Genomic DNA, 13,952 nt, shown 5'->3' on the forward strand with positions numbered 1-13,952 from the left:
ACAGTCTTCATCCCCATTTTACAGAAGAGGGAACTGAGGCACAGAGAAGCAGCACTGAGAACAGTGCTTTGCACATAGTAAGTGCTTAATAAATAATAATAATTGTATTTGTTAAGCGCTTACTATGTGCAAAGCACTGTTTTAAGAGCTGGGGAGGTTACAAGGTGATGAGGTTGTCCCACGGGGGGCTCACAGTCTTCATCCCCATTTTCCAGAGGAGGGAACTGAGGCCCAGAGAAGTGAAGTGACTCGCCCGAAGTCACACAGCTGACAAGTGGCGGGGCCGGGATTTGAACCCATGACCTCCGGCTCCAAAGCCCGGGCTCTTTCCACTGAGCCACGCCGCTTCTCTATTCGTAGAGCACTGTTATCTATGAGTGGGGCTCCAATAGGATATTTGAGCTCACCTCCTCCAGGAGGTCTTCCCAGACTGAGCCCCTTCCTTCTTCTCCCCCTCGTCCTCCTCTCCATCCCCCCCATCTTACCTCCTTCCCTTCCCCACAGCACCTGTATATATGTATATATGTTTGTACATATTTATTACTCTATTTATTTTATTTGTACATATCTATTCTATTTATTTTATTTTGTTAGTATGTTTGGTTTTGTTCTCTGTCTCCCCCTTTTAGACTGTGAGCCCACTGTTGGGTAGGGACTGTCTCTATATGTTGCCAATTTGTACTTCCCAAGCGCTTAGTACAGTGCTCTGCACATAGTAAGCGCTCAATAAATACGATTGATGATGATGATGATATTTTGCTCATGTTGCAGCCACTTTTGCTAACCTCCCTTTGAAAAGATCGGGTTCCAGCAATCAATCGATCATATTTATTGAACATTTACTGCTTACTGAACGCCTGGGAGAGTTCAATAACCTACCTAGTGTGTTGAAATGGAACGAAAGCAGAGCATTTTCAGCTGAGTGGAGTTAGCTGGTGGAAAAAAGAGATAGACACGATTTCTAGGCAGGATGGCACAGTGCAGGGGCCTGGGATTCTCAAGGACCTGGGTTCTAATCCTGACAGCCATTTGTCTGCCGTGACATTGGGCAAGTCACAACTCCTCTGCGCCTCAGTTACCTCATCGGTAAAATGGGGATTGAGACCGTGAGCCTTGCGGGACAGGGACTGTGTCCAACCTGATTAGCTTGCGCCTAGTACAGAGCCTGACACGGAGCAAGCGCTTCACAAATACTGTTGAAAAAAAGCACTTAATTAGTACTTTTAATACTAATTTTCCCAGTTTAAGGAAAACCCCAACTGCGGTGCCGCGTCCAAAGCAGGACGGATGTGTTCAGCCGTTTCCTCCGACAAGAGCTGGTTTCGGCCAGGGAGCGTCTCTACCAACTCTGTATTTACTAAGTGCTTACTGTGTACAGAGCACTGTACTAAGCGCTTGGGAAAGTACAACAATAAACAGTGACAATCCCTGCCCACAACGAGCTCACAGTCTAGAGAGGCGGAGGCAAACAGCGAGGCTCAGTGGAAAGAGCAAGGGCTTTGGAGTCACGGGTCAAGGGTTCAAATCCCGGCTCCACCGCCTGTCAGCTGTGTGACTTGGGGCGAGGCACTTCACTTCTCTGGGCCTCAGTTACCTCATCTTAAAACGGGGATGAAGACTGTGAGCCCCACGTGGGACAACCTGATCACCTTGTATCCTCCGCAGCGCTTAGAACAGTGCTTTGCACATAGTAAGCGCTTAATAAATGCCATTTAAAAAAAAATCAAATAAATAAAATTACAGATAGATACCTAAGTGCTGTGGGGCTGGGAGGGGAATAAATGCCATTTAAAAAAAAAAATCAAATAAATAAAATTACAGATAGACACCTAAGTGCTGTGGGGCTGGGAGGGGGGAAGAACAAAGGGAGCAGTGTGGCTCAGTGGAAAGAGCATGGGCTTTGGAGTCAGAGGTCATGGGTTCAAATCCCTACTCCCCCACATGCCTGCTGTGTGACCTTGGGCAAGTCACTTAACTTCTCTTAGCCTCAGTTACCTCATCTGTAAAACGGGGATGAAGACTGTGAGCCCCACGTGGGACAACCTGATCACCTTGTATCCTCCGCAGCGCTTAGAACAGTGCTTTGCACATAGTAAGCGCTTAATAAATGCCATTTAAAAAAAAATCAAATAAATAAAATTACAGATAGACACCTAAGTGCTGTGGGGCTGGGAGGGGGGAAGAACAAAGGGAGCAGCGTGGCTCAGTGGAAAGAGCATGGGCTTTGGAGTCAGAGGTCATGGGTTCAAATCCCTACTCCCCCACATGTCTGCTGTGTGACCTTGGGCAAGTCACTTAACTTCTCTGAGCCTCAGTTCCCTCATCTGTAAAATGGGGATTAAGACTGTGAGCCCCACGTGGGACAACTTGATCACCTTGTAACCCCCCCCCCCAGCGCTTAGAACAGTGCTCTGCACATAGTAAGCGCTTAATAAATGCCATTAAAAAAATCAAATAAATAAAATTACAGATAGACACCTAAGTGCTGTGGGGCTGGGAGGGGAATAAATGCCATTTAAAAAAAAATCAAATAAATAAAATCACAGATAGACACCTAAGTGCTGTGGGGCTGGGAGGGGGGAAGAACAAAGGGAGCAGCGTGGCTCAGTGGAAAGAGCATGGGCTTTGGAGTCAGAGGTCATGGGTTCAAATCCCTACTCCCCCACGTCTGCTGTGTGATCTTGGGCAAGTCACTTAACTTCTCTGAGCCTCAGTTACCTCATCTGTAAAATGGGGATTAAGACTGTGAGCCCCACGTGGGACAACTTGTTCACCTTGTAACCCCCCCAGCGCTTAGAACAGTGCTCTGCACATAGTAAGCGCTTAATAAATGCCATTTAAAAAAATCAAATAAATAAAATTACAGATAGATACCTAAATGCTGTGGGGCTGGGAGGGGAATAAATGCCATTTTAAAAAAAAATCGAATAAATAAAATTACAGATAGACACCTTAGTGCTGTGGGGCTGGGAGGGGGGAAGAACAAAGGGAGCAGCGTGGCTCAGTGGAAAGAGCATGGGCTTTGGAGTCAGAGGTCATGGGTTCAAATCCCTACTCCCCCACATGTCTGCTGTGTGACCTTGGGCAAGTCACTTAACTTCTCTGAGCCTCAGTTCCCTCATCTGTAAAATGGGGATTAAGACTGTGAGCCCCACGTGGGACAACTTGTTCACCTTGTAACCCCCCCCAGCGCTTAGAACAGTGCTCTGCACATAGTAAACGCTTAATAAATGCCATTAAAAAAATCAAATGAATAAAATTACAGATAGATACCTAAGTGCTGTGGGGCTGGGAGGGGAATAAATGCCATTTTAAAAAAAATCAAATAAATAAAATTACAGATAGACACCCAAGTGCTGTGGGGCTGGGAGGGGGGGAAGAACAAAGGGAGCAGTGTCTCAGTGGAAAGACCATGGGCTTTGGAGTCAGAGGTCATGGGTTCAAATCCCTACTCCCCCACATGTCTGCTGTGTGACCTTGGGCAAGTCACTTAACTTCTCTGAGCCTCAGTTCCCTCATCTGTAAAATGGGGATTAAGACTGTGAGCCCCACGTGGGACAACTTGATCACCTTGTAACCCCCCCCCAGCGCTTAGAACAGTGCTCTGCACATAGTAAGCGCTTAATAAATGCCATTAAAAAAATCAAATAAATAAAATTACAGATAGACACCTAAGTGCTGTGGGGCTGGGAGGGGAATAAATGCCATTTAAAAAAAAATCAAATAAATAAAATCACAGATAGACACCTAAGTGCTGTGGGGCTGGGAGGGGGGAAGAACAAAGGGAGCAGCGTGGCTCAGTGGAAAGAGCATGGGCTTTGGAGTCAGAGGTCATGGGTTCAAATCCCTACTCCCCCACGTCTGCTGTGTGATCTTGGGCAAGTCACTTAACTTCTCTGAGCCTCAGTTCCCTCATCTGTAAAATGGGGATTAAGACTGTGAGCCCCACGTGGGACAACTTGTTCACCTTGTAACCCCCCCAGCGCTTAGAACAGTGCTCTGCACATAGTAAACGCTTAATAAATGCCATTAAAAAAATCAAATGAATAAAATTACAGATAGATACCTAAGTGCTGTGGGGCTGGGAGGGGAATAAATGCCATTTTAAAAAAAATCAAATAAATAAAATTACAGATAGACACCCAAGTGCTGTGGGGCTGGGAGGGGGGAAGAACAAAGGGAGCAGTGTCTCAGTGGAAAGACCATGGGCTTTGGAGTCAGAGGTCATGGGTTCAAATCCCTACTCCCCCACATGTCTGCTGTGTGACCTTGGGCAAGTCACTTAACTTCTCTGAGCCTCAGTTCCCTCATCTGTAAAATGGGGATTAAGACTGTGAGCCCCACGTGGGACAACTTGATCACCTTGTAACCCCCCCCAGCGCTTAGAACAGTGCTCTGCACATAGTAAGCGCTTAATAAATGCCATTAAAAAAATCAAATAAATAAAATTACAGATAGATACCTAAGTGCTGTGGGGCTGGGAGGGGGGAAGAACAAAGGGAGCATGTCGAGGCGACGCAGAACCTGTACTCTCCCAAGCGCTTAGGACAGTGCTCTGCATTCACCCAGCGCTCTCCCAAGGGCTTAGTGCAACACATTAAGCGCTCAATAAATACAACCGAATGAATGAATGAAGGAGGGCTCCATATGTATTAATGTCTGTCTTCCCCCCTCTAGAATGTGAGCTCGTTGTGGGCAGGGATTGTCACTGTTTACTGCTGGGTTACACTTTCCCAGGTGCTTAGCACAGTGCCCCGCACACAATAAGCACTTAATAAATATGATTGAATGAATGAATGAATGAATGACATGCGATAGGTTGATTGACAGCTCGGGCCTAATACCCAGGACAAGGCTGGTGCCCCTTCGGAGGCCAAAGATCAGACCTTCTAGACTATGAGCCCACTGTTGGGTAGGGACCGTCTCTATATGTTGCCAATTTGTACTTCCCAAGCGCTCAGTACAGTGCTCTGCACACAGTAAGCGCTCAATAAATACGATTGATTGATTGATTGATTGATTGATCAGATCTCGCCGGACCGGGGCCTCAGAGTAGCGGCTTTTCTCGCTCCTCGCCGACGGCTGGGGGAGGAAACAAGAGGCAGCATGGCACAGTGGTTACAGCACGGGCCCGCGAGGCACCAAGTCATGGGTTCTAATTCCGCCTCCGCCACTCGTCCGCTGTGTGATCTTGGGCCAGTCACTTCACTGGGTCTCAGTTCCCTCATCTGTAAAATGGGGATTGAGACCGTGAGCCCCCCGTGGGACTATGTCCAGCCCAATTTGCTTGTATCCATCCCAGTGCTTAGAACAGTGAGTGGCACATAGTAAGCGCTTAACAAATACCGTAATTATTCTTATTACTCACCGGGGGAGGAAGCGAAAGCCAGCATGGCGCAGTTGATAGAGCACAGGCTGGGAGGCGAAAGGTTCTGATCCCTCCTCTGCCACTTGTCTGCTGTGTGACCTTGGGCCAGTCACTTCACTTCTCTGGGCCTCGGTTACCTCATCTGTAAAATGGGAATTGTGGCTGTGAGTCCCACAGGGGACAGGGACTGTGTCCAACCCCATTTGCATTTATCCACCCCAGGGCTGCTTAACCAATGCCATCATACCGAGAAGCGGTGTGGCTTAGTGGAAAGAGGCCGGGCTTGGGAGTCAGAGGTCGTGGGTTCTAATCCCTCCTCTGCCGCTTGTCTGCTGTGTGACCTTGGGCCGGTCACTTCACCTCTCTGGGCCTCGGTTACCTCATCTGTAAAATGGAGATTGAGGCCGTGAGTCCCACGGGGGACAGCCCACTGTTGGGTAGGGACTGTCTCTATATGTTGCCAACTTGTACTTCCCAAGCGCTTAGTACAGTGCTCTGCACACAGTAAGCGCTCAATAAATACAATTGATTGATTGATTGATTGACAGGAACCATGTCCAACCCGATTTGCTTTTATCCACCTCAGTGCTTGGTACATAGTAAGCGCTTAACCAATGCCATCGTACCAAGAAGTGTGGCTTAGTGGAGAGAGGACGGGCTTCGGAGTCAGAGGTCGTGGGTTCTAATCCCGCTTCTGCTGTATGACCTTAGGCCAGTCACTTCACTTCTCTGGGCCTCGGTTACCTCATCTGTAAAATGGGAATTGAGGCCGTGAGTCCCACGGGGGACAGGGACCGTGTCCAACCCGATTTGCTTTTATCCACCTCAGTGCTTGGTACATAGTAAGCGCTTAACCAATGCCATCATATTGAAAAGCAGTGTGGCTTAGTGGAAAGAGCCCGGGCTTGGGAGTCAGAGGTCATGAGTTCTAATCCCAGCTCCGCCACTTGTCAGCTGTGTGACCTTGGCCCAGTCACTTGACTTCTCTGGGCCTCAGTTCCCTCATCTGTAAAATTAGGGTGAGGACTGGGAGCCCCACCTGGGACAACCTGATGACCTTATAGAAGCAGCGTGGCTTAGTGGAAAGAGCCCGGGCTTGGGAGTCAGAGGTCATGGGTTCAAATCCCAACTCTGACGCTTGTCAGCTGACTTTGGGCAAGTCATTTAACTTCTCTGCGCCTCAGCTACCTCATCTGTAAAATGGGGATCGACTGTGAGCCCCACGTGGGACGACTTGATCACCTCGTAACCGCCCAGAGCTTAGAACAGTGCTTCGCACGTAGTAAGCGCTTAACAAATGCCATTATTATTATTATTCCCCCTGCCTTACCTCCTTCCCCTCCTTACAGCACCTGTATATATGTATATATGTTTGTACATATTTATTACTCTATTTATTTATTTTACTTGTACATATTTATTCTATTTATTTTGTTTTGTTAATATGTTTTGTTTTGTTCTCTGTCTCCCCCTTCTAGACTGTAAGCCCGCTGTTGGGTAGGGACCATCTCTATATGTTCATTCATTCATTCAATCGTATTTATTGAGCACTTACTATGTGCAGAGCACTGTACTAAGCACTTGGGAAGTACAAGTTGGCAACATAGAGAGACGGTTCATTCATTCATTCAGTCGTATTTATTGAGTGCTTACTGTGTGCAGGGCACTGTACTAAGCGCTTGGGAAGTACAAGTTGGCAACATATAGAGACGGTTCATTCATTCATTAAATCGTATTTATTGAGTGCTTACTGTGTGCAGGGCACTGTACTAAGCGCTTGGGAAGTACAAGTTGGCAACATATAGAGACGGGCCCTACCCAACAGCGGGCTCACAGTCTAGAAGGGGGGAACAGACAACAAAACAGAACATATTCACAAAATAAAATAAATAGAATAAATATCTACAAATAAAATAGAGTAATAAATATGTACAAACATATATACATATATATGTATATATGTATGTATGTATATGTATACATATATACAGGTGCTGTGGGGAGGGGAAGGAGGTAAGGCGGGGGGATGGGGAGAGGAAGGAGGGGGCTCAGTCTGGGAAGGCCTATATATGTATATATGTTTGTATGTATTTATTACTCTATTTATATACTTTACTTGTACATATTTCTTCTATTTATTTTATTTTGTTAATATGTTTGGTTGTCTGTCTCCCCCTTCTAAACTGTGAGCCCGTTGTTGGGTAGGGACTGTCTCTAGATGTTGCCAACCTGTACTTCCCAAGTGCTTAGTACAGTGCTCTGCACCCAGTAAGCGCTCAGTAAATATGATTAAATGAATGGACTTCTCTGCACCTCAGTTCCCTCATCTGTAAAATGGGGATTAAGACTGTGAGCCCCACGTGGGACAACCTGATCACCTTGTATCCTCTCCAGGGCTTAGAACAGTGCTTGGCACATAGTAAGCACTTAACAAATGCCATTATTATTATTATTACTCCAGTGCTCTGCACACAGTAAGCGCTCAATAAATACAATTAAATGAATGGACTTCTCTGCGCCTCAATTCCCTCATCTGTAAAATGGGGATTAAGACTGTGAGCCCCACGGGGGACGACTTGATCCCCTTGTAACCTCTCCAGGGCCTAGAACAGTGCTTGGCACATAGTAAGCGCTTAACAAATGCTATTATTATTATTATTATTATTATTATTATTATTATTATTCTTACTCCAGTGCTCTGCACCCAATAAGTGCTCAATAAACACGATTAAATGAATGGACTTCTCTGCGCCTCAGTTCCCTCATCTGTAAAATGGGGATCAAGACTGTGAGCCCCACGTGGGATGACTTGATCACCTTGTAACCTCTCCAGGGCCTAGAACAGTGCTTGGCACATAGTAAGCGCTTAACAAATGCCATTATTAATATTACTCCAGTGCTGTGCCCACAGTAAGCGTTCAATAAATACGATTAAATGAATGGACTTCTCTGCGCCTCAGTTCCCTCATCTGTAAAATGGGGATTAAGACTGTGAGCTCCACGTGGGACGACTTGATCACCTTGTAACCCCTTCAGGGCCTAGAACAGTGCTTGGCACATAGTAAGCGCTTAACAAATGCCATTATTATTATTATTACTCCAGTGCTCCGCACCCAGTAAGCGCTCAATAAATACGATTAAATGAATGGACTTCTCTGCGCCTCAGTTCCCTCATCTGTCAAATGGGGATTAAGACTGTGAGCCCCACGGGGGACAACCTGATCACCTTGTAACCTCTCCAGGGCCTAGAACAGTGCTTGGCACATAGTAAGCACTTAACAAATGTCATTATCATTATTATTATTATTATTATTATTATTATTATTATTACTCCAGTGCTCTGCACACGGTAAGCGCTCAATAAATACGATTATTTTATTTTGTTCGTATGTTTGGTTTTGTCTCCCCTTTTTAGACTGTGAGCCCACTGTTGGGTAGGGACCGTCTCTATATGTTGCCAACTTGTACTTCCCAAGCTCTTAGTACAGTGCTCTGCACACAGTAAGCGCTCAATAAATACGATTGATGATGATTAAATGAATGAACTTCTCTGGGCCTCAGTTCCCTCATCTGTAAAATGGGGATTAAGACTGTGAGCCCCACGTGGGACAACCTGATCACCTTGTAATCTCTCCAGGGCCTAGAACAGTGCTTGGCACATAGTAAGGGCTTAACAAATGCCATTATTATTATTATTATTATTATTACTCCAGTGCTCTGCCCACAGTAAGCACTCAATAAATACGATTAAATCAATGGATTTCTCTGCGCCTCAGTTCCCTCATCTGTAAAATGGGGATTAAGACTGTGACCCCCACGTGGGACAACCTGATCACCTTGTAACCTCTCTAGGGCCTAGAACAGTGCTTGGCACATAGTAAGGGCTTAATAAATGCCATTATTATTATTATTATTATTATTATTTCCCCAGGGCTTGGAACAGTGTTTGGCACACAGTAAACGCTTAACAAAATACGAACATTATTATCATCACCAGGCTTAGAGCCCTAGCCACCCCCCATTGAACACCAAAATGGCGACGGAGAGGGCAAAGAGGCCACTTCCGGTGCCCCTGGCTTCACTTCCGGGAGCCAACCGTTCGGCCATCTACCGCACGGACTTCCGGGAAAGGGGGGGGAGGGTGGAGAGGGGATCCCCGTGACGTCATATCCTGTAGGGGCGGGGTTGTGGCGACTACGGGACACTTCCGCCGGAAGGAGGTCACGGGTCCTATAAAAGGAGGTTGCAGGCGCCATTCGCTCCTTTTCGGACGTCGGGATGGTGAGGTGACGGTTGGTCGGAGAGGCCTAAGGGCCGTCGCGCATGCGCAAGGCGGGAGAAGGGCTCGCCCGCATGGAGGGCGCGCGCGCATGCGCGGAGGGAGCCCCGCGAAGCCCCGGATGAAGCTGCCCACCTTGGGCCGCCATGGCTGCCCTTGGGCCTAGCAGGTGAGGGGGCCCGTTGGTTCATGGGGCGCTTACCGTGTGCGGAGCACTGTACTAAACGCCCAGAGCACTGTACTGGGCGGTGGGGGGAGAGGGCTGCTCCATGAAACCTTGGGACCTGCCTCCTGTGGCAGCCTCCCTTCCTAGCCATGGAAGAGCATACCCTTGTTTTATGGCAAAGCTGGCACCGTCCCATTGGTGTCAGATTCTGACTTGGGCAAGTGACATGGGCAGAGAAGCAGGGTGGCCCATTTGACAGATGAGGGAACTGAGGCACAGAGAATGATAATAGCGATGGCGTTTATTAAGCGCTTATTGTGTGCAAAGCACTGTCCTAAGCGCTGGGGAGGTTACAAGGTGGTCAGGTGGGGCTCACAGACTTGATCCCCATTTCACAGATGAGGGAACTGAGGCACAGAGACACAGAGAATGAAATGATAAAGGCATTTGTTAAGCGCTTACTATGTGCAAAGCACTGTCCTAAGCGCTGGGGAGGTTACAAGGTGATCAGGTTGTCCCACGGGGGGCTCACAGGCTTCATCCCCATTTTACAGATGAGGGAACTGAGGCACAGAGAATGATAACAATGGCATTTATTAAGCGCTTACTATGTGCAAAGCACTGTTTTAAGCGCTGGGGAGGTTACAGGGTGATTAGGTTGTCCCACGTGGCTCAGTCTTAATACCCATTTTACAGATGAGGGAACTGAGGCACAGACACAGAATGAAGTAATAAAGGCATTTGTTCAGCGCTTACTATGTGCAAAGCACTGTTTTAAGCGCTGGGGAGGTTACAAGGTGATCAGGTTGTCTCACGGGGGGCTCACAGGCTTCATCCCCATTTTACAGATGAGGGAACTGAGGCACAGAGAATGATAATAACAGTTGCATTTATTAATCGCTTACTTTGTGCAAAACACTGTTCTAAGCGCTGGGGAGGTTACAAGGTGATTAGGTTGTCCCACGTGGCTCAGTCTTAATACCCATTTTACAGATGAGGGACCTGAGGCACAGAGAATGATAATAACAATGGCATTTATTAAGCGCTTACTATATGCAAAGTACTGTTCTAAGCGCTGGGGAGGTTACAGGGTGATTAGGGTGTCCCACGTGGCTCAGTCTTAATACCCATTTTACAGATGCGGTAACTGAGGCACAGAGAATAATAATAATAATAGCATTTATTAAGCGCTGGGGAGGTTACAGGGTGATCAGGTTGACCCACGGGGGAGCTCACAGTCTTAATCCCCATTTTACAGATGCGGGAACTGAGGCACAGAGAATAATGATAATAATAATGGCATTAAGCGCTCGGGAGGTTACAAGGTGATCAGGTTGACCCACGGGGGGCTCAGAGTCTTAATCCCCATTTTACAGATGAGGGAACTGAGGCACAGAGAATAATAATGGCATTTATTAATTGCTTACTATGTGCAAAGCACTGTTTTAAGCGCTGGGGAGGTTACAAGGCGATCAGGTTGTCCCACGTGGGGCTCAGTCTTAATCCCCGTTTTACAGATGAGGATACTGAGGCACAGAGAATAATAATAATGGTAATGATGGCATTTAAGGGCTTACTATTTGCAAAGCACTGTTCTAAGCGCTGGGGAGGGTACAAGGTGATCAGGTTGTTCCACGTGGCTCAGTCTTAATCCCCATTTTACAGGTAAGGGAACTGAGGCACAGAGAATAATAATTATTATGGCATTTATTAAGCGCTTACCATATGCAAAGCACTGTTCTAAGCGCTGGGTAGGTTACAAGGTGATTAGGTTGTCCCACGTGGCTCACAGTCTTAATACCCATTTTACAGATGAGGGAACTGAGGCCCGGGAGAATAATAATGGCATTTATTAAGCGCTGGGGAGGTTACAAGGTGATCAGGTTGACCCACGGGGGGCTCACAGTCTTAATCCCCATTTTACAGATGCGGGAACTGAGGCCCAGAGAATAATGATAATAGTGATGGCATTAAGCGCACGGGGGGCTCACAGTCTTAATCCCCATTTTACAGATGAGGGAACTGAGGCACAGATAATAATAATAATAATGGCATTTATTAACCGCTTACTATGTGCAAAGCACTGTTTTAAGCGCTGGGGAGGTTACAAGGTGATCAGGTTGTCCCACGTGGGGCTCAGTCTTACTCCCCGTTTTACAGATGAGGATACTGAGGCACAGAGAATAATAATAATGGTAATAATGGCATTTAAGCGCTTACCATGTGCAAAGCACTGTTCTAAGCGCTGGGGAGGGTACAAGGTGATCAGGTTGTTCCACGTGGCTCAGTCTTAATCCCCATTTTACAGGTGAGGGAACTGAGGCACAGAACAATAATAATGGCATTTTCTAAGCGCTGGGGAGGTTACAAGGTGATCAGGTTGTCCCATGTTGGGCTGTCTTAATCCCCATTTTACAGATGAGGTAACCGAGGCACAGGGAAGTGAAGTGACTTGCCCAAAGTCACACAGCTGACGATTGGCAGAGCCGGGGTTTGAGCCCATGACCTCTGACTCCAAAGCCCGAGCTCTTTTCCACCTAGCCATGCTGCTTCTCTAATTCATGCATTCAGTCGTACTTATTGAGCACTTACTGTGTGCATTCATTCATTCATTCAATCGTATTTATCCCCATCTCCCCTGCATCACAGTCTTCATCCCCATTTTACAGATGAGGCCCAGAGAAGTGAAGTGACTTGCCCAAAGTCTCACAGCTAACAAGTGGTGGGGTTGGGATTAGAACCCATGACCTGACGCCTGGGCTCTTTCCACCGAGCCACGCTGTCTCATCTGTAAAATGGAAAGAGCTTGGCGTATGGTAAGTGCTTAACAAATGCCATCATTATTACTAGTCAGGTTGGACATAAGGAGGGTGGCATGGGCCTGGCAGTCGGAAGGTCCTGGGTTCCAGTTCTGCCTCTGCCACTTTTGATTTGCTCACTTAATAATGTTAATTGTGATATTGAGGCACTGCTATGTGCCAAGCACTGTTCTAAAGACTGGGGAGATACAAGGTAATCAGGTTCATTCAATTGCATTTATTGAGTGCTTACTGTGTGTAGAGCACTGTACTAAGCGCAAGGATTGAGACTGAGCCCCCGTGGGACATAACTATGGTATTAAGCACTGTGTCGAGCACTGTTCTAAACACTCTGGTAGATACAAGGTAATCAGGCTGTCTGTGGCGTTTGCAATCTTAATCCCCATTTTACAGTTAGCTGGGGCACAGAGAAGTTAAGCAGCTTGTCCAAGGTCACACAGCAGGCAAGTGGCGGGGCTGGGATTAGAACCCATGTCCTCTGACTCCCAAGCCCCTGCTTCTACATGACATGACTGTCCATCCAGATTAACTAGTAAATGCCCCATTTTACAGATGAGGTAACAGGCACAGTGACTTGCCCAAAGTCAAAGCACACAAATTGGGAAACCAGGATTATCCACTGGGCCATGCTACTCCCACAGCATCTATTGATGGGGTGTCAGAGCTGGAAACGTAACTCATAGATGCCTAATTTGTACTAATAGTGAACACTACTGCAGTGATATAACTTATTTGTAGTCTAAAAATGGAAAATCCAGTCAATTAAGGGTTGGCACAATTTCAGGAGGTGGTGCTCATTGCCTGGGGATCAGTACCTAACTGCCGTTGGCACTACACAGCTTGAAACAGTGAGATTGAGACCCAAATGAAAGTAAAAATTTATATCTAAGCGATGGGGGGGGTTGTCTAGATGGTGTGAAGGTGTTAGGATATAAACTGGGGAGGTTAGAGATTGGATGTCTTCCCAGAGATCCGATGTGAGAAGAGCTTTGAAGAGTCAGCCTGTTACAACATTGTGCTTTCTTCTTTCAACAGATTGCAACCAATCTCAAGTATGTGAGGAGGCATCTGACTACGGTGACATGATTAATAAAAAAAGCATGACTTGAACACCAAGTTGTTAGAGCAATTGCTATGTGAGGTAGCTTTATGTAAATGACTGTATTCCAAAATTGAAATAAAGGGTCATTTAGAAAAATGTGTCCTTAATTGGCCGAGAAATGCTTGTGCAATCCTTTGAAATGAGGCACAAGTCTGGGGGTCAGAAGGCCATGGGTTCTAATCGCGGTTCCGCGACTTCTCTGCTGGGACGTTGGTCAA

General features: G+C 46.8%; 1 long non-coding RNA gene and 1 other non-coding gene across 2 annotated transcripts; both read left to right on the forward strand.

The window, feature by feature from the left end:
* Window positions 1–9,624: 9,624 nt before the first annotated feature.
* Window positions 9,625–13,830, forward strand: LOC119935758. The gene is made up of 2 exons (XR_005453434.1): window positions 9,625–9,816; window positions 13,668–13,830. It is a non-coding gene; the product is annotated as an uncharacterized LOC119935758 (long non-coding RNA).
* Window positions 9,913–10,043, forward strand: LOC119935999. The gene has a single exon (XR_005453594.1). It is a non-coding gene; the product is annotated as a small nucleolar RNA SNORA24 (small nucleolar RNA).
* Window positions 13,831–13,952: the final 122 nt, after the last annotated feature.

The sequence above is a fragment of the Tachyglossus aculeatus genome, chromosome 12, assembly GCF_015852505.1.
Source record: "Tachyglossus aculeatus isolate mTacAcu1 chromosome 12, mTacAcu1.pri, whole genome shotgun sequence".
NCBI lineage: Eukaryota > Metazoa > Chordata > Mammalia > Monotremata > Tachyglossidae > Tachyglossus > Tachyglossus aculeatus.